The sequence below is a fragment of the Oryctolagus cuniculus genome, chromosome 4 (assembly GCF_964237555.1).
Source record: "Oryctolagus cuniculus chromosome 4, mOryCun1.1, whole genome shotgun sequence".
In the NCBI taxonomy this organism is placed as follows: Eukaryota; Metazoa; Chordata; class Mammalia; order Lagomorpha; family Leporidae; genus Oryctolagus; species Oryctolagus cuniculus.
In genome coordinates, this window is record NC_091435.1 from 103,518,485 (window position 1) to 103,538,824 (window position 20,340).

General features: G+C 37.6%; 1 pseudogene; it reads left to right on the forward strand.

Moving 5' to 3' along the window:
• Nucleotides 1-20,340, forward strand: part of LOC100342976 (phosphatidylinositol N-acetylglucosaminyltransferase subunit C-like) — a 142,402-nt pseudogene that overhangs the window by 88,248 nt on the left and 33,814 nt on the right.

Here is a 20,340-nt window from a genome sequence, read left to right on the forward strand (position 1 = left end):
ATGATTCAGGTGCACTAATCAAATAATAAACCCCGAATCCACATTGATTTCGATCTGTCTTCATGACACTAGGGAAAATAATCAGTGTTTGCTGAAGAAATGAGGGAAATTGGAGAGGAAATAAATGTTATTTTTAAAACCTTTTTAGAATACATTACATAGCAAGGAAAAATTGACAGCTATTTTAAAGGTTATTGACAGCATCTCCTAAAAACTCACATTCTTTATGATTGATGGCAATTATGCCATAACATATTTAGATCTTTTAGTATAAAAATAATATGTTTTGATTATTTTAAGAATATTACTTATATATTACCTATCAGTGCTTAGCAAGAATTAGAAATATCTAAATTTCTTATAGAGCTCTCCTGGAGCATGCCCTAGGTGGCTGTAATAAACAATGGAACAGCTGACTTTAACAAAACTGATAGAAACAGAAGATAACCTAATTATGGTAAAAGTCATAGCCACATCTTGAAGAACTTCCAAGGTACAAAGCACTGTGAAAAAAGTCTTATACGCAGTGCTCTGCTATATCCTAGCACCTGAATCTTTATCTCTGGTTTTCAGAGGAGTTAGCTGAGTCTTGGAAAAGACAGTCAGCCTTTCTAAGTGATAGCATTTAAGCATAAGTTTTAATAACTGTGTTGTATTGACCCAAAATTCATCCTGATGTCTCCTTTTTCATTGTTCTCTAATGTAATTCATTTCATCTATTTTATATATTAAATATTTATTAAGCCTACTTTTATGTCCTGTTTGATATTCATCCCTAGGTCAGATTGTCTTTGTTTTATTTCTGGTTTATTGCAAAAGTCAAATATTGGTTATTTCTGACTTTGCAGAGTGAAGAAGACACCAGCTTCTATCTTCAATGGGCAATCATAAAACTGTAGAAACTAATCTCATAATGTCAATTTTGCTCATGTACATTACATTTTTTTGTGGCATTTTAAGATTTGACTGTTGTTCACAGCCCTTGTGAGGAACACTGGTTTCTCTACTTAGTACTTGTTGAATTGTTTATTTAGTGGAGGGTTAATTTAGTGATTATAAAATAAACTGAAAGTGTGTCATGTAAAAATTAAAAGACAAATAAGAATGGAAGGAGAAGGGATGGTGGGAGTGTGGGCAGGGGGGAGGATAGGGAGGGAAATATCTTTATGCTCTTAAATCTCTATATATGAAATACATGCCATTTGTCCACCTTATATATATTTAAAAATTCAAAAACACTCCGAAAACTATTTTTAAAAACCCAACCCAGGGCTGGCGCTGTGGCGCAGCAGGTTTAGACCCTGGCCTGAAGCGCTGGTATCCCACATGGCCACCAGTTTGAGACCTGGCTGCTCTACTTCCAATCCAGCTCTTTGCTATGGCTTGGGAAAACAGTAGAAGATGGCCCAAGTCCTTGGGCCTCTGCACCCATGCGGGAGACCCAGAAGAAGCTCCTGGCTCCTGGCTTCCAATTAGCACAGCTCTGGCTGTTGTGGCCAATTGTGGAGTGAACCATCATATGGAGGACCCCCCCCCCTCTCTTTCTGCCTCTCCTCTCTCTGTGTAACTCTGACTTTCAAATAAATCAACCAATCTTTATATTGAAAAAACCCAACCATTTTAGATCGCTGGAGATTGGCCAATGATTTGTTATAAACTGAGAAACACTTGTTAGTGAAAACTACTAACTCTTCACTAAGGAGAGTTCAATAAGAATCCAAGGTACTCCTAATTGTACCTATATTCATTTTTATAAAATAAATAGCAAAATGATAGAAGTAAACCCAAACATCCAAATGAATACATGAAACTTGAATAGGCTAAACACCTAAATCAAATGTGGTCATTGTCACACTGCAATAAGAGTACTATCCAACTAATCTCTACCTAAAAGAGACATACAAAAGATTCAAATATCAACTAACTTGAAAATAAAAGGATAGGAAAAAGCACACCATTTACACAGTAGCCATAATGGATTGAGAATAATCACATTAATGTAGTTTAAGATAAGAAATATTACTAGAAACAAAGACTTTCATAGCATATTAATAGGAACACTTTTTTGGAAGATAATGACAGCTATACATACACGTGCATACCTAACCAAAGAGCCACAAATATGTAAAACAAAAATTAACATAGTGGAAGGAGGTATATAGAATTGAACAGCACTAGTTGGAACTTCTGTACTTTTAAAAGCTGGGACATATACTAGCAGAAAATCTGCAAGGATGCAGAAGACTTAAATGTTGGTTAACCAACACTGACAGAACACTCCAACAAACAGTTGAAAACTTATTTTTCAAATGCAGACACTGAATTCTTAGACAATATGTTACGGGTCTTACCACAGAAAAAGCCTAGGAATAATACCAATTATGTAGGAATATGTACCCCTAGATTCTACATTATACCTGGTAAACATACTTAGTGAAGTAAGCCAGTCCACAAATACCACATGTTCTGCCTGACCTGTGGTAATTAATACAGCACCTAAAAGGCAGTCTGTAGAAGTAAAGTTGACACTTTCAAAAGCAATGACTTGAACAGCCCTTGTCATGACATTTGAGGAACAGGTTTTTTTTTTTTTTTTAATACTTCATTGAACTCTTTTCTTAACATAGAGTTAAACACATGTGTATAAAGTCGATTAAAAATAGATCTTAGGTAAAAATAAGAATGAAAATAAGAGGGAGAAGGAAGAGGAGTTGGGCACATGAGTGGGAGGGTGGGCATTGTTGGAAGAATCACCATGTTCCTAAAGTTGTAATTATGAAGTATATGAAGTTTGTATCTGTAAAGCTATATAGTTCCTCATATATTCCTACAGAATTTCTTCTAAGGGTACAGTTTAAAAACTTGCCATGGACCCCAAATCCCCTTAAGCTGGGTGGTAAAATACCATCTTAAGTATTAAAGTGATCAGATGGATAGGATTAAGGGTCTTCTAATAACAATAGATAGAATTAAAAAGGAGTGAATGCTCCAACATGGGAAGCAGTCCACACAGCAGACTCATAGATTGGATTCTCTTTAAATAGCACCAAGATCCCAGAATCAGCCTTTAAGGCATTCTGGTATGGCTGGAAAGCCCATGAGAGCATTTCAGGCATGGAAAGCCAATACACTGTGGCAAAAAATGTCCTACATTAAGGAGCTCTGTGGGTGAGACCCCAGCAGAAAGTGGTCATTAAAGAAGAAGGTACTTTTCTCTGAAGGCCTTGTCTCTGGCCTTATCTAAATACTGACAGAGTTGTGGATTCAAAAGGCTTCCATAGCCTAGGCAGCTCATGTCAAGAGCCTCAGGTGATCACTTATGTCATGCATAAGAGTTTTAATTTTTAAATTAGCAACAAGAGTCACTGTGCACCAACTTCCCGTGCAGGACATCTGTCCTCAGGGGTTGTTTTATAACTATGTCTAAGTGCTTGCAAAAGATGTATCATTTTGGGGTGCTTCTTTAAAGTTAATTAAGTTTCTAAAAAAAAGAGAGAAGTGAAATTAACTTCAAGATACAATGACTTTGAACTGCCCTTGTCCCTACTGTTGAGGAACAGTTTTTGTTTTGTTTTGTTTTGCTTTTTGTGTTATGGTTGTTTTTCTGTGCAAATTGTTGAACTCTTTAATTAGTATAGAGTTGGTCTTCTGTGTATACTGTTAATCAAAAATGGATCTTAGTGGAGAATGGGACCAGGAATGGGAGAGGGAGGAGAAGTGGGAGTGTGGTTGAGAGAGTGGGTATGGTGAGAATCATCATTATATTCCTAAAGTTGTACTTATGAAATGCATAATGTCTGTACTCCTTAAATAAAAGGTTTCTTTGGGAGGGAAAGAAATAAATTTAAAGAAGACCAAATCAAGACAACACTGAAAAATCCTACAAAACAATTCAGTGCCTTTATGACTATATGGGCATTATAACCTGTCCACCACATATGGATTTTTCTTGAAACTATTTCAACTTTCTCTAACCTTCTTTGTTCTATAAGTTATTTTTGCTTTTGCAAATTTTCCCATACATTTTCTCCTCCTGCAAATTTTTAGTATTTTCATTATTATGCCTCCCTAAATTCTAGTTGATTTTATTCTCTTTTTGTGCAAAATTCAGGATCTGTTTTGCTGCATTTATTTCAGATTTACTTTCTGCCCTTCTCTCCTTGCTTTTAAAATTTATGTTTTCTTAAAGACTGCACATGATATGGCCATTTTTTTCCTAAAGACAAATTTCAAACTAACTATGAGGACATTATCAAATCATACTGAACTGACCTATTGGCCATTTTGTTCAGTGATAATCTTCCTTACATTTCCATTATAAAGATTACTTTGTTTAAGTGGGACCTTCTTGGTGGATAGACTGTGCTTAATTCTAACCCTGACATCAAAGAACATCATAAACCTTGGCCTCCACAAAGCTTCCTCTCCCCATTTAATTAGATATTTGATTTTATCCCTATTCCTTACTCTTATTTTTCTTTTCAAAAGCAATGACTATACTGGATTTGATATCATTGAATTATTATCTTTCAAAGTATGCAGTTTTCATGTGTATTTTCTTTTAAATTATTTAAATGGTGTTGTTAAAAAAATGCCTCATCCTGTTTGTTATTTTCACTTCACAGTATTTTTAGTGGCTTTCCCTGCTGTTGGATCTGGATCTACTTTGCTGTTTCTAGTTGTCAGATAGTGTACTATAGAGTCTACCCCAAATATTGTTACTGATCTTCCCTCCACTCACTGCAATAACAGGCTACTTATCTTACTATGGAAATGTTGTTTGTTCACATAGAAAATAATGGCTCTTGGCAGAGTACGGCAGGAGGCCCACTATGATTGTGTCCAAAACAAGACCTGGCTCTGTGGTACTTCTGGGTTTCCGCCTGTGAATATGTCACACTTCCAACTTGGAAAGAGTTATCTGCTTTTTATTTTTAGCTCTGTTTCCCACTAAAACTGAAATACCTCAGTATTTTTCCCTTTATCTTGAAATGAAATGTGCAGTGGATCATTCTTCCCTGTACTTATCTGAACAGAGTTCTCCAAATCTGCATTTTCCTCCTTAGTTTGTTCATTAAATATTGGTTTTCAAAAAATGTGTAGCTCCTATGCAATTTAAACAGTAAATTCTAGGAAAATTAGTGGCTCTCTTGTGCATTTCATAAGGAAGAGATAAGGAAAGTAATTTCCTCCACAAATAGGTAAGTCAAATGTCATAAAAATTTAGAAAAAAAATATTCATCAAAGGACACTGCCAACATTGGGAAATAACAGCTGGCAGAATGGGAGAAAACATTTGCAAGGTATGTATCTAATAAGGGATTAACATCTAGAATGTGTAAAGAACCCTCATAAACCAGCAACAAAAAATCAAATGACCAAAAATGCTCCAAGTTCTTAACACACAAATGAAAAGATGTTCAACATCATAGTAATTAGACAAAGTGCAAATGAAAACCATGCATTACTGCTTCACACACTTCAGGAAAGCTTTTTTTAAAAAAAAAAATAGAAATAACAGATGGTTTTGAGGATGTGGAAGATTTAGAATCATTGTCCAGTGTAGGTAGGGATGTAAAATGGTATAGCCCCTGTGGAAATTGGAATGGTGATTCCTTAAAAAATGAAACAAACTGCCCTTTTCTCTTCCGGTATATATCCAAAAGAATTGAAAGTAGGGATGCGAACAGATATTTGTTTACATTGCTTGTAGCAGCATTATTGAAAACAACCAAAAGTGGAAGCAACTCAAGAGCCCATCAACAGATAAACAGATAAATAAGATGCACTATTTACATATCATGGAATGTTATTCAGCCTCAAAAAGGAAGTAAATTCTGACTTATGTTAAAACATGGATCAACTTTGAAGATGTGCTGGATGAACTGAGTCCCAAAAGGATGAATAGTATATGATCCCCCTATGAGAGGTATACACAGTAGTCAAATTCATAAAATCAGAAACAAAAAGAATGATTTCCAGGTAATCAGGGGAGAAGAGAATGGGGAATTAGTGTTCTATGGCTACATGCTTTCAACTGGGAGAGAGGAAATGTTCTGGAGGGTGGTGCTAATCATTGCATGGCAGTGTGAATATACCAAATTCTACGGAGGCATACACTTAAAATGGTAAAAATGTAAATTTTACATTAAGTACAGTTTACTACAATTTAAAAGTGCAATTCATCTAAAATTCTGGATTTTAAAACAACTCTTAGGCTGCTTACATTTTTAGCAGGGGTCTTAGAAGAGGTCAGTGATAAGCTTTTATCTTTATTTTTCATGATCTCAAAGCACAGCATTTTATGCAGTCTAAATAAAAATAAACCTGTTAAATTTATGTTGACAAAAATTCATAATGATGAACTGCAGCTTCAAAGAAGTTCTAGCTTTGACATATGCTAATAATTTAATTTAAAAATCACTTTTGACTCTATAAAACAGAATCAAGGTAATATTAATGATAATAAAACAATAGAACATTACCTATTTGTGTCATTTTATTAATTTGACAAAATTATATTGTATACATTAATTGATTCAGTGATTTTGTGTGCATCAATGATTTCGTATGCCCACTGGAATCCTTCCATTCCCTGGAACAATGTCTTATATAAAGCAGAAATCAAAATTATAAAAATCTAAGAGATATTTTTGACTTATTTTGGAAGTGAAGAATTAAACGAAGAAATACAATCAGTGACTTATGAATTATGCAGATAAGTAGTAGTAATTTAAAAATGCAGTAGATAATTTTAATTCCAATTATGTGGCTATCTCAGATGAATATTTGGATATTTTCTATTGTTTTACCATTCTAAACCACTGAATATATTGAGTATTAAAATATTTGAGGAGAAATAAAATTTTGGGGTAGTGTGACTAAATGCTGTTATTCATCTTCATACAAAAGTAAATTGAAGATGGCAGAGAAATTGCATTACTCTGTCCTTTTATAGAGAAGTTTACAGCAACAGTAGTTGATTGCTTCTCTTTTCTCTCTGATTTACTTATCTTGCTATATTGGCAAATTTAACCATGCTTGTAGATATGAACATAATGTTAATTGCCAACTCCTTTAAATATCACCAAAAAATTCAACTGGCTAAACAAAGTTAAATTTTTTAGTTCTATTTTAGTAGGAATGATATATTCCTAAAAGAGTCTCAATGATATCTGAAAGAATAGTGCAAAGAAAAGACAGTTACAAAGTTACAGCTCTTATTCAAGTAGTTAAATATTTCTAGGCAGAAAATTGATTAAGATTCAGCCAATTTTGTGTCATAACATATTAGGGGTGGATAACACAGCGAGATGAGAGTATTGACTGACTTTTGATACGTAAATTGTTGTTTCATATGCAAGCTGTTGACAGAAACATTATTTTTCAGAAGGAGAACTGTTTATCCAGATGAGCAAACTATTTTTCCTAGGCTAATTGGGTGCAGGAGTTTTCTGAAGCAATCTCATTATTATTAATCAACAGGCTTCTATTCCTAGGAAAGACTTTCCCAGAAAATATAGTTAAGTCCTAGTTGTCATAGGTGGCCTCAGACTTTGTCCTAAAAATCTGAATGAATATAGTCTTGATTCCTATTTCATACCCAAACCCTCCCAGGATTTTTTGTTGTTGTTTTGTTTTGTTTTTTTAGCCTGTGTTGAGGAAGAGATCAAAATATTCTTGGACCACTAATTAAGGTGCAGTGATTATGTAACAACTGTTTGGTGATGGTGATTGCAATCTTAAAAATATGCATAGTTTCCCATTGTTCCCCTTGGGTGATTATTTTTTAGAGTTATTTGAAGAATCAGGGGCAGTGCAATGACATTTAAGCCTCTAGCAATCACTATTGAGGAGTATGTGTAAATACTAAAAGGATGTGTATAACCAGAGTTTGTAGTCTATTTCTAATCCAGAAGCTCCGAGTGTATCAAATCAAGAGAACAAAATCCATTTGTAATTTGGAGAAGTTCAGAAAAATAACTATTTAGATAGAGTTGTATTAGTTAGGGCTCTTCAGAAAAATAGACCAATCAGATGAATATATTACAGAGACAAAATATCTTTTCTTAAGGATTGGCTTAGATGGTTATGGAGGCTGACAAGTCCCCAGATCCAGAAAATGTGATGGTAAAGAGAAGCACTAAAGAACCAACAGCAGTGCAGATCTAGTGCAAGCCTGAACTGGACTCAAAATACTCTGATAAGGGATTGTGGGCATCTAGCCACTAGATTAATTCCAATGTCTCTCCATTGTAATTCTTGATTATCTTTGGTGCATTTATTCCATTTGGAAAGATAAGCACTGAGATTTGATTTATAGGGCAAAACCATGCAAGATACTGGAATCTGGCTCAGAGGGGTTGTCAATTTACCTTGATATAAACTCTTAAGTCTCTACCAGTTAGATGTGGGGATACATGCTGTTGCACTGTAAATTGGACCCCTCAACTTAATTGCTATATTGGAGGGACTAACTGGAGACTAAGAAATCTGTCTTTCTTTGTAGATGTCACACTTTGAGAAGAGATCTCTTTCAAACAGTGTTATCTATAACAAGACAAGACTGAAGAAAGTTCCTACAAGATATTGATATGTTTGTCCTATGAAGTCACCATTGTGGATAATCTGCTCTCACTTTATGAACTACTGAGGTTTGCTTGACAGATGGATTTACTGCTTACCATCTATTCTCTTTGCTTTGAACCTCCTCACATAGATTGACCACAAAAATAGGCAGAGACAACCAATGTTGTTATGAACAACTAAACAGATGTCTACCAAAAACAAATATTTTAAAACTTAAGAAGTTAATCAAAAAATTTCTAAAGGTGGTTCTTCATTTCAGAGATAAAATAGAGTCTAAATGTAGGAGCTCAAAGAAAATAAATAACAGCTCAGGTCCAACTCAAGGCCTGAGTGGGAATTTTACAGTCTTAAGAGAAGAGCCAAAGGTCTTTAGCTGTAATGACAATAATGGTAGAGCCAGTAGGGTTTCAACCATATCTCAGTGACATTTCCAAGACTGTCAACTGCTGACTCCTAACATGAGAACAAAAACATGTCAATATCACATATCAGGCTAATTTTATTGGATGCAATGCAGAAAGAAAGGGCACTATATTGACAGATTCTCACTAATTTCTCAGAAGTGACACATCAGAAACTAGTGTTTAAACACCTTTGGGTCTATTCTAAGAATTTGTGATGGGATTGATGAAGAAGAGAACTGATTAGGATTGGACAGAAAATTTGTGAAATAATAATTCAGGATTGGTAGGCAGACTGAGTTGAAGGTCCTGAGTCCAGCCTTAATAAGCTTTTGTGACATTAATAAGTTGTTTGCCTAGGTGAACAATACACTTTCCCACTAGGAGAGATGTTGCCTGGATGTGTAAACTTTTTTTCAGATGACTGGTTTCCAGGAATTTCTTGAAACAAAGAAGGAAGGTATTTATTTAATAGCTAAAAAATTCCTTTTTTCTGCTAATATGTCCACAATGGAGTTTGAGTATGGAACTGAGTCATGCACTCAATCTGTCTGAAATTCAGCAGGGATTTCAGAAGACGCAAAGTATTAATGAGTGATAGAGTGTTTAATGTATGACGGTCTTCCATAATGAACACGTATTGTAGTTCCATGTCCTCTTTAATTCTTTCCATCAGTCAAGAGGTACTTTATATACATTAAAATTATTAACTCTATAAATGTTAATTTTATGATTGATCAGAAATAAATGGGATGAAAGTAGAAAACAGGAGGGACAAAGAATTGCCTGAATGCAAGAATTGTAAGCATTTAAAAATACTAATTTAGATTGCTCAGAACAATAAGCCAGAAATTGGACTGTAACATATTTCCTCAGGCCCAGAGCCCCAGGGAAAATAATCTATAGTGGTGTTCTAGGTGTTAGTCCGGCTTGCTCTTACGGAATCTCCAGGACTCCTGACATCTAACCCAGTAAGCTTTTTACGTTTGTCTGTGAGCCAAGTGCTCTTGGTTATTAAGCAGTATAATCTGCTCTTATAGATCCTGTTGGTGGGGCCTGCTGGTCAGGCTGTCTATTGCCTTTGTGGTTGATGTCCAACATGAGTGCCAACACCAGCGGTATGCTCCGGGTCCTCTCCCTGAGCCATCAGGAGCGTGTCTTCTCATTGTAAGTGCCATGGCAGGTTGCAGTACTGATGTGCAAGGTCTTCAGTCTTCTTGCTTTTGTGTTTGTGTTACTCTCATGGTGCCCGAGTATTCTATTTATTGGTTCAAAGCCGTTATTTTAGCTTTCAGTCTGTGTAGGTTTTAAATTCTGTGGTGATCATGGCTGGGGTAAATTTAAGTATGATCATAATTTCCTCTTTTCTTTGATGACTGCAGGCTTATTACCTGGCCATACTTGCTGCCTTATTTTCCTTTAAAGAACTGTTGCTTTTTTTCCAAAATTATCTTGAGCCTGGCAAGCAGATGGACACTTGATGGTGTGCTCCACCTGTCCTCAACCATGCTACAATTTACATGAAATCCCAGGAATAATCCATGGCTTAAGCAGGGATTTAAGTATCCTTTTAAAGTCAGAGGGTGCTGGGAGGGATGCCTGGAAAGAGGTTCATTCATGAAATTTCAGGGGTGGGACATGGAGGGAAAAGCTATGAAGTAAGGTGTTGCCAGGAGTCACTGGCAATAGCAACTGAAGGAATGCAATGCCAGCAAGCAGACACTATTTCCTCAGAGTTCAAGATCTAAGGGAAGAGGAGAGTGGGAGTGTGTGAAAGGGAAATTGGGCTTCTGGATATTAAATTTCCTCCAAAATATGGCATCAATGAGAAGCTGGGGGCTGGTTTGTGGCACAGCAAGCTACTCACTCCTACACTGGAGCACTGGCTATGCTGCGCTTCCCATCCAGCTTCCTGCTAATACACCAGGGAGGTGTTAGATGATGGGCCAAGTACTTAAGTTCCTGCCACCCAGGTGGAAGACCCAGACGGAATTCCTAGCTCTGGGCTTTGACTTAGCTCAGCCCTTGCTTCTGGTGAGCATTTTGAGGAATTAATTAGCATATGGAAGGCCCCCCTATTTTTGTCTCTCCTTGTCTCCTTCTTTCTCTGTCACTCTGCCTTTCAAAATAAACATTCAAGCAAGCAAGCAAGCTGGGTAGCTGTAGGACTTTGAGAAAATGACAGTGTTTCCTTGCATTTATTAATGTTCACTTTTTAAAATTAAGGGATTTGAAAAATTTGAAAAATTAAGTGCTTTGATTCCTTTCTGTTAAACTCTACACCAAGGCCTTTATATGGTTTAAAATAGAAAATTTTTCTATTTCGATAAACCAGTTTTCTTTTCTGGTACTTTATTTGGTAGACCAGATATACAGTCATTTGGATGATATATAAAGAAACGATATGCTAAAATTAAAGGCTGTGTTTCATTTTCTATGGCTTAAGATTTAAAGACCAAATCACCTTTAATATTCTTGTGCTATAGTGAGAAAAACATTGGAGGAGACGAGCTGCTTGGAGAGGTGCTGAAGATATTTCATTAAGGTATTAGAGGAGACAGGGGTATTTGAGATAAAAAACAGCTCAGATTTATATTAGCTATATTTTGTAGAAATGATACCTATATATTTTGGAGAATGAAAATTGAATTCAGGTCCTCTTAGAGCAAGGTGAGAGGAATCTGCAGCAGACCATGTCACTGGTAACACTGCCTGGGGGAAAACATTGCGGACTATACTGCTTTGAGTATGGCTTGGAGTGCTACTGGGTGAAAGGGTCTGTTAGGAAACTGGCGCAGTTTTAGCCAGGTGGCCGCTTGGCCCAGCTACCTGAGCCAGGCTCCACCCCCATCCTAATGGGATTTACCGCTGCTGCTTCCTTGCTCGCCCTCGGACAAAGTTTTAAAATGGCCTGTTTCTGAACATGTGCTCTCTTGGCCCTTCTCTTTTGTGCTCTCTTGGTTGCTCTCTCTAGCCTCCTCCTCTGGTCTCTTGGCTCTCTCGGCTCCTCTCATCTCTCTTCACTCCTTGCTAGCTCCTCTCCTCTCCTCTCTGTTTCTTTCTTATACTCTCTTTCTCCCTCTTTTTCCTTCACTGCCCCTTCACTCTGGTCTGTTGGATGTTCCCCAATAACCCCTTTCCCTTATTCCTGTGTTCCGTGTGTTTTGTGACGGCCTAACATTAATATATAACAGGGTGCCCACCTTATGCCACGAAAGAACAGCACCTCATTATCTGCCATACCCCCTAGAAGTTCATCAGGTGACTAGCAGGGGAAACATTGTCTTAACAAGGCACATAGAGGCAGTTGTGGCTATCTATCATGTACATAGGACTAGGTGGTGTTATTAGAAGTGTAAATCTGTGGTCCCCACTGACAGAGTCTGGTCTGGAGGGTTGGAAGGAGGGGTGGTGAAACGTAGGCCTGTGAAGTGCTCCCCTCTCCACGCTCTATCACAGGCACCTGGAATTGAGCTGCCAATGTGGAGCACTGACAGGCACCTGATTCTGGAAACACATTTGCTATTTCTGTGGATGGGGCAGGCTTGCAGACTGAGAGTGGATCAACTGCTCCCTGTAACTGTGTGGTACCTGAGCTCTGAGACTTTGGAAGTTCTGTGGCTGTGGGATAGGGTATTGGGTGTGGCTGGATTTTTTTGGCAGTTACTGTTTCTGGCTTCAGCAGCTCAGAGTTCCGAGTGCCTGGGGGCAGTTCATTGCAAAGAGTTCCATGCTCAGAGGACTGTGTGGATCCTTTGTGTGGTTCATGAACCTACATGATTGGGGTGTGTAGCCACTGTGGGCTCACCCCAGGCTTTGATTACCTTGTCAGAGAGGAGGTGAGACTGTGATCATGCCATTTGACACGATCATACCTTCCACTCTGCTGTCAACAGAGGAGATTTACTGCACCCAGCTTGGGTGTAACCCTAGACTCTTGCATCACACGTGAGCACTGAATGGAGAACCCTGGCCGTACCCATCACATGCCTCTGGATATCATCTGAAGGAGCAGACACTTCATTAAACCACAGAAGCATATTTCAAAGGTATAAACAAAAGATGTACAAGTGTTTCCACATGTACCTAAAAGAAAAGTAGGAATACATGAAACATAAACAAGGAAGACAATATGATTCTCCAAAAGGAGCACAACACTGCAGCCTTAGGAAGTAAAAATGAAGATATTGATGAAATGGAATTTAAAAAACGACCATAAGGTCACTCAAAAACCCAGAGAAGCAAATACCTGAGTTAAAGGAATCTCTAAATGACATGGATGAAAAATTTTGCAAAGAGATAGAGATATTTAAGAGAAATCAAATTGGGCTGGCGCCGCGGCTCACTAGGCTAATCCTCCGCCTAGCGGCGCTGGCACACCGGGTTCTAGTCCCGGTTGGGGCGCCGGATTCTGTCCCGGTTGCCCCTCTTCCAGGCCAGCTCTCTGCTGTGGCCAGGGAGTGCAGTGGAGGATGGCCCAGGTGCTTGGACCCTGCACCCCATGGGAGACCAGGAAAAGCACCTGGCTCCTGGCTCCTGCCATCGGATCAGCGCGGCACACCGGCCGCAGCGCGCCGGCGGCGGCGGCCATTGGAGGGTGAAACAATGGCAAAAAGGAAGACCTTTCTCTCTGTCTCTCTCTCTCACTGTCCACTCTGCCTGTCAAAAAATAAAAAATAAATAAAAAAATAAATAAATATTTAAGAGAAATCAAATTGAAATATTAGAAATGAAGAATCTGGAGCCGGTGCTGTGGTGTAAAGCCTCCACCTGCAGTGCTGACATCCTATATTGGCATTGGTTTGAGTCCCGGCTGCTCCACTTCTGATCCAGCTCTCTGCTATGACCTGGGAAAGCAGCACAAGATGGCCCAAGACCTTGGGTGCCTGCACCCATGTGGGAGACCCAGAAGAAGCTCCTGGTTCCTGGCTTCAGATGAGTGCAGTTCCAATTGTTGTGGCCAGTTTGGGAGTGAACCAGTGGATGGAAGACTTCTCTCTCTCTCTCTCTCTCTCTCTCTGCCTCTTCTTTCTCTGTGAAACTCTTTCAAATAAATAAATAAATCTTTTAAAAGAAGAAATGAATTCAGTATGTCCAAGAAAATCTACATTGGAAAACCTTAATAACAGGTTTACAGAGGCAGAAGAAACAATATCCAAGTCAGAAGACAAATCTTTGGAAATATTTGGCAGACAAAAAAAAAAAAAAAAAAGAGAGAGAGAGGTAGAAAAAATAGTGTTTTAGATTTAAGGGATAATATCAAATGGCCTAACACATGAGTCTTAGGCGTTTCTGAAAGTGTGGAAAGAAAGAATGGATTATAAGACCTATTCTGTGAAATAATGGCAGAAAATTTTGGGGACTTGGAGAAAGATAGGGATATCCAAGTACAGAAAACACATAGAACTTCTAATAGACACAATCCAAAAAAGATCTTTACCACCACACACTGTAGTCAAATTTTCAAAAGCACAACATAAAGATCCTAAAATCAAAGGATCTCCAGTTAAAATCATAGCTGACTTCTCATCAGAAACCCTACATGCTGGGAAAGAATGTTGAGACTAGTCCAAGCCTTCATAGAAAAAAAAAATGTCAACAGAGAATACTGTACCCTGGAAAGCCCTCACTTATGAATGAAGGTGAAATAAAGGCCTTATATAACAAACAGAAATTTAAATAATTTATCACCACTCATCCAGCCTTAAAAAAGGTGCTTAAGGATGTGTTACACACAGAAACACAGAAACATGGTCATCACTATAAAGAATGTGAAGTCAGAAAATCTCCTAATAAAAGTACAAAGGAAATTCAAAGCAAGCAATAGGAATATTTATGATGGCAGTCCCAAGTCAGCACTTATCATTAAAAACCTTGAATGTAAATGTCCTAAATTCTTTCTTTATAAAATACAGACTAAATGGATGAAAAAAAACCCAATAAATTCCCTCTTTATAAAATGAAGACTGAATGGATGAAAAAAACAAGACCCATATGTTTACTAGCCACAAGAAGCACATCTCACCAAAAAGATACACACAGATGAAAAGTGAAAGTATGCAAAAAGGTATTCCATGATAACAGAAAGCAAGAACATGCAGGACTAGGCATCCTAATGTCAGACTCTAACACAAAAACTGTTAAAAGAGACAAAGCCTGTCAAAAAAAATGAGACAAAGAGGACATTATGTAATGATTAAGAGATCAATATAACAAGAAGGTGTGACTATAGTAAATGTGTATACACCAAATGCCAGGGCACATGGCTGCTTAAAACAAATGTTAATGGATCTGAAGGAGAGATAGACTCCAGTACAATAATAGTGTTGGATTGCAACACCTCACTTTCATCAACAGACAGAATATCTTGACAAAATAATCTACAAAGAAACAACAGAGCTAATCTATGGTATGAACCAAATGGACCTAGTTGATAACTATAGAACATTTCATCCCACAGCTGCAGAATACACATTATTTTCAACATAAAAAATAATGTATAGAGCTTTCTGTAGGATAGACCATGTACAAGGCCATAATGCAATCTAAGAAAATTCAAATAAATTGAAATCATGCCATTTGTCTTTTCTGACCACAATGAGATGAAGCTGAAATTAACAACTTAAGAATCTCTAGAAAATATGCAAATGCATGGAGACTGAACAACATGCTGCTGAATGAAAAATGTGCCATAGAAGAAATCAAAAGGGAAATAAAAAAATTCCTAGAAATTAATGAAGATGACAACATAACATATCAAAACTTTTGTGATATAGCAAAAGCAGTGTTAAGCAGGAAGTTTATAGCTACTAGTGCCTGCATGAAAAAATTGTAAAGGCAACAAATAAATGAACTAAAAATACATTTCAATGGCCTAGAAAAAGAACAAACCAAACCCCAAATTAGTAGTGGGAAAGAAATAATTAAAATTAGGGAAGAAATAAATAAAATTGAACCAAAAATTGTACTATAAAAGATCACTGAAATGAAGAGCAGTTTTTGTTTGGAAAAAAAAAACAAAAACAAATATTGATACAACTTTGGGCTAACAAACCAATTAAATGAGGGAGAGGGTACAAATGATTGAAATCAGAGATGAAAAAATAGATGTTTCTATTGATAACACTGAAATAAAAAGAATCATCAGGAAAAATACAAACTGCTACTTATTAACAAATTGGAAAAATCTACAAGAAATTCATACACTTATAGACATATAGAACTGATCAAAATAGAGTCATGAAGGCATAGAAAGCATAAGTAGATCAATAACCAAGATGGAGATTTAATTAGTAATAATCTTCCCAATGAAGAAAAGCCTAAGAGGATGGCTTCACTGCTGAATTCTCCTAAACTTTTAAAGAGTTAATCCCAATTGTTCTCAAAGGGTTCCAAACATTTGAAAGGGAGTAATCCTCTCAAACGCCTTCTATAAAGTCAGCATCATCTTTTTCAAAGTTTTTTAAAAGATATTTTCAAGATACTTTAAAAATCTATTTATTTATTTGAAAGTCAGAGTTACACAGAGAAAGGAGAGGCAATGACAGAGAGAGAGGTCTTCCAATCAAAATGAAATGAAGAATTCAATAGAACAAATGAAAAACACATTTGAGAGCCTTAAAAACAGAATCAGTGAGGTAGAAGAGAGAATATTGGACTTAGAAGACAGAGCACAGGAAAGTACACAGTCAAACCAAAGAAAAAAAGAAGAAATTAGAAATCTAAAAATATTGTTGCGAATCTACAGGATACTATTAAAAACCCAGCATTTGAGTTCTAGGAGTTCTGGAAGGCATGGAGAGAGAGAAAGAATTAGAAGGCCTTTTTAGTGAGATACTAGCAGAAAACTTCCTGGGTTTGGAGAAGCAAAGAGACATCCAAGTACAAAGCACATAGAACCCCCAATAAACATGACCAAAAGAGATCCTCCTGCAACAAATTGTAATCAAACTCACCACAGTGAAACATAAAAATTCTAAAATGTGCAAGAGAGAAACATCAGATTATTCTCAGAGGAGCTCCAATCAGACTAACAACAGACTTCTCATCAGAAACCCTACAGGCTAGGAGGGAATGGCGAGACATAGACCAGGTACTAAGAGAAAAAACTGCCAGCCCAAAGCTCTCATTTGTGAATGAAGTTGAAATAAAGACCTTTCAAAGAAAACAGAAATTGAAAAAATTTGTCACCACTCGTAAAGCCCTGCAAAAGATGTGATACACACAGAAACACAGATACAACACCATCAGTACTGTGATCCCAGTAAATGATCACAGGAAGTTCAAAGCATATATTAGAAATATCTTTGGAAAAACTGCAGGGCAAAGTCACTACTTATAATAGTCACATTGAATGTAAATGGCCTCTACTCTCCAATTAAAAGACATTGACTGGATGAATGGATTAAAAAACAAAACCAATCTATTTGCTGCTTATAAGAAACACATCTTTCCAACAAAGACGCATGCAGACTGAAAGGTTGAAAAAAGATATTCCATGCCAATAGAAACCAAAAAAGTGCTGGTGAGCCATTTTAATATCAGACAACATAAACTTTAACAAAAAAACTGTTAAGAGAGACAAAGAGGGGCAGTATATAATGATTAAGGGATCAATTCAACAGGAAGATGTAGCTATTATAAACATATATGAACCTAATTAAAGGGCACCGGAGTTTATTTAAAAGATATTTTAAGGGACTTAAAGGGAGACTTAGACTCCAATACAATAGTACTGGGGGACTTCAATACTCCACTTTCAGAAATAGATCAACCAGGCAGAAGATCAACAAGGAAACAGAAGATTTAAATGACACTATAGCCCAAATGAATCTAACAGATATCTACAGAACTTTTCATCCAACACATAAAGCATTTACATTCTTCTGAGCAGTACATGGAATCTACTCTAGGATTGACCACATAAGGCCATAAAGCAAGTCTCAGCAAATTCAAAAGAATTGAAATCATACCATGCATCTTCTCAGACCACAGTGGAATGAAGCTGGAAATTAGCAACTCCAGAATCCCTAGAGCATATGCAAACACATGGAGACTGAAGAACATGCTCTTGAATGAACACTGAGTCACAGGAGAAATTGAAAACTTTCTGGAAGTAAATGAGGACAACAGCACAACATATCAAAATTTATGGGATTCAGTAAAAGCAGTGTCAAAAGGAAAATTTATAGCAATAGGTGCATACATCAAGAAATTGGAAAGGCACCAAATAAATGAGCTTTCAATGCATCTCAAGGACCTAGAAAATCTGCAGCAAACCAGACCCAAAACTAATAGGAGAAGAGAAATAATTAAAATTAGAGAAGAAATCAAAGAATTGAATGCAAAAAAAAAAAAATTACAAAAGATCAGCCAAATGAAGAGCTGGCTTTTTGAAAAAATAAACAAAATTAGGCCGGCGCCGCGGCTCACTAGGCTAATCCTCCGCCTTGCGGCACCGGCACACCGGGTTCTAGTCCCGGTCGGGGCGCCGGATTCTGTCCCGGTTGCCCCTCTTCCAGGCCAGCTCTCTGCTGTGGCCAGGGAGTGCAGTGGAGGATGGCCCAAGTGCTTGGTCCCTGCACCCCATGGGAGACCAGGAAAAGCACCTGGCTCCTGGCTCCTGCCATCGGATCAGCGCGGTGCGCCGGCTGCAGCGCGCCGACCGCGGCAGCCATTGGAGGGTGAACCAACGGCAAAGGAAGACCTTTCTCTCTATCTCTCTCTCTCACTGTCCACTCTGCCTGTCAAAAAAAAAAAAAAAAGAAAGAAAGAAAAAATAAACAAAATTGACATTCCTTTGGCTCAACTAACCAAAAAAAGAAGACAAAAAGCCCAAAACAATAAAATCAGAAATGAAAAAGGAAATGTAACAAGACACCACAGAAATAAAAAGAGTCATCAGAAATTACTACAAAGAGTTGTGTGCAAGCAAACAGAGAAATCTGTCAGAAATGGATAGATGCCTGGACACATACAACCTACCTAAATTGAACTATGAAGACACAGAAAACCTAAACAGACCCATAACGGAGACAGAAACTGAATCGGTAATAAAGTCCATTCCAACAAAGAAAAGCCCAGGACCGCATGGATTCACTGCTGAATTCTACCAGACATTTAAAGAAGAACTAACTCAAATTCTTCTCAAATTATTCAGAACAATCAAAAAAAGAGGGAATCCTCCCAAATTCTTTCTATGAAGCCAGCATCACCTTAATTCCTAAGCCAGAGAAAGATGCAGCATTGAAAAGAGAAATACAGACCACTATCCCTGATGAACATAGAAGGAAAAATCCTCAATAAAATTCTGGCCAATAGAATGCAACAACATATCAGAATGATCATCCACCCAGACCAAATAGGATTTATCCCTGGTATGCAGGGATGGTTCAACGTTCGCAAATCAACCAATGTGATACAATACATTAACAAACTATAGAAGAAAAACCATATGATAATCTCAATAGATGCAGAGAAAGCGTTCTATAAAATACAACACCCTTTCATGATGAAAACTTTAAGCAAACTGGGTATAGAAGGAACATTAATCAATATAATCAAAGCAATTTATGAAAAACTCACGGCCAGCATCCTATTGAATGGGGAAAAGTTTGGAAGCATTTCCACTGAAATCTGGTACCAGCAGGGATGCCCACTCTCACCATTGCTATTGAATATAGTTCTGGAAGTTTTAGCCAGAGCCATTAGGCAAGAAAAAAAAATTAAAGGGATACAAATTGGGAAGGAAGAACTCAAACTATCCCTCTTTGCAGATGACATGATTCTTTATTTAGGTGATCCAAAGAACTCTACTAAGAGACTAGTGGAACTCAGAAGAGATTGGCAAACTAGCAGAATATAAAATCAATGCACAAAAATCAACAGCCTTTGTATACACAGGCAATGCCACGTCAAATATCTCTATGATGAGAATTACAAAATCTTAAAGAAAGAAATAGGCCGGCACTGCGATCAACAGGCTAATCCTCTGCCTAGCAGTGCCAGCACACCAGGTTCTAGTCCTGGTCAGGGCGCCAGATTCTGTCCCAGTTGCCCCTCTTCCAGGCCAGCTCTCTGCTATGGCCCAGGAGTGCAGTGGAGGATGGCCCAAGTGCTTAGGCCCTGCATCCCATGGGAGACCAGGATAAGCACCTGGCTTCTGTCCTCGGATCAGCGCGGTGCACCAGCCGCAGCACTCTGGCCGTGGCGGCCATTGGAGGGTGAACCAACGGCAAAAGGAAGACCTTTCTCTCTGTCTCTCTCTCTCACTGTCCACTCTGCCTGTCAAAAAATTTAAAAAAATAAATAAAAATAATAAAAAGAAAGAAATAGAAGAGGATACCAAAAA